The sequence below is a fragment of the Helianthus annuus genome, chromosome 3 (genome assembly GCF_002127325.2).
Source record: "Helianthus annuus cultivar XRQ/B chromosome 3, HanXRQr2.0-SUNRISE, whole genome shotgun sequence".
NCBI lineage: Eukaryota > Viridiplantae > Streptophyta > Magnoliopsida > Asterales > Asteraceae > Helianthus > Helianthus annuus.
Window position 1 is genome coordinate 158,255,934 of NC_035435.2, and position 1,897 is coordinate 158,257,830.

Consider the following 1,897-nt stretch of genomic DNA (forward strand, 5'->3'; position numbering starts at 1 on the left):
ACAAAGTATAATGCTTCAACTCATTTATCGAATTATCGACAAACGACAAAGCATAACCCAATGTGGGCGGCACTTAGACATTCTTTGGATATATTGATTGCTCGGAAAATGAATCGTAATAGTGATCGAGTTATTACCCTGTTATTGCGGCAGAATTTCGAGATTATGTGGGTTTTTGTAGTATTTCGACGATATCTGGGTGTACGAATTGAATTTTACCGTCGAACCAACGCAGGAAATCAAGTGCCAAACTCCTCTATTTATACTGGAAAAACGGCGCGCTCGCGTGTCACGACAGGGAAACCTGGTCCTGGCGCGTGGCGCGAGAGATCACTTTTAATATGGTGTTGCCACGCGTCTCAGTAGCTTGGGTGAGTCGACGGTTTGTTAAAATTCAATTTCTATCGAAAACAGTTTGGATAATACTAACTAGGAAATACCCCCCCTGAGTTTTAGGGGCCCTGATCCTGATTTCGATTGTTCTGAAAATTTGAGGGGTCATGCAGTATCACTTGGGGGTCTCAATTAGGGTTTCCTATTGGACAAAATATAATAAGAAATAATAGTTTTGGTGAGAGTTGTTACAGTCGGGGGTCGTGACAGAAAGGAAGGTTGAAGCCGCTAGAAAAAGCTCGTACATTCCGTCGGAAGAAACTTGGGTCGAGGCCTTAGACGATGTTCCCCGTCACAGCTCGTACATATCATCCGAAGATTCTAGAAGACAAAAGAATACCAAACCGCTCAACCTACACCCTGATTTCCCGATGATCAAGCTCGGTCCTAAGACGGATATAGCGATCCGCAACTACGCATCTCAGATTCCCAAAGTGATCCATCCATACATCGTTAGAATAAAGGACGTGAAACCTGTCACACCCCATTTTCCACGTGTATCACCGGTGGGCCCGGTGGGGGATTACCGTGACGTAGTTGGCAACAATATAGTCAAACCACACAATTATATAAAAGCACAGCGGAAGCTTAAAGATAAATATATACTTCAACCTCTGGTTGTAATATCAAAAGTATTACAGAAGTCGAATGTATCCACAGCGGATCAAAATAATAAAATATTGTTCAATCAGATACGGCATCGAGTTTGCGAGACTATTCGTGATGCTTAGGAAGCTATTACCAGCCAATTTCGTATAGTACCTGCACTTAATCTTTTGGGGAAAAATACGTCAGTTTACACTGGTAAATACGTTCAACTGACACATTTAAAAATGTTTATTTAAAATTGATTTGAATGCACGAGGCACAAACTCTTTTATAACTTGGGAAAATTACTAAAATCTTGTGAACGTATTACATGTCCTTTTATGCGTTCAGTAGCCCGGATCCTGTCCGGGTTAAAGATTAATAGACACACCACATTGCGTAAAACCGAAGTATAAAAACCAACGGCTACGTCTTTTAAATAATAATGTCGACATAATATACCGGGTGTACGCCTACACCGGGATGTCGAGGTCGTGGCCATTTCGTAAAATGATGCCAAGGATATCCGGGACAACGGTCATTAACCCCCCAAAGGCTTTTAAGAAACAAAACTGTTTAAATGAGCCGATCACATTATTCAATTAACCACCTCAGTGATGGAAGATATGACGCTCAATCAAGCGGTATTATTATACCGTATCCCAAGCCCGTATAGGGGAAATAAGTTAAAAGTATTTACCTTTGCAAGTATATTCCTTAATTTGATTAAATCACCGATAGCTTTTACTGGGGCTCCTATTCTGGAACGAAGGTTTTAATTAACCTATTAGAATCCTAACGAGTCTTTATATTGGCCGTAGCCTAGACCGGTTGGTTCCGAAATGTGAATACGGTTTAATCGCGCGAAAAGGCGAAAACCGGGAACGGAGTGTGATTCTGACCCAACAAGTTCAGA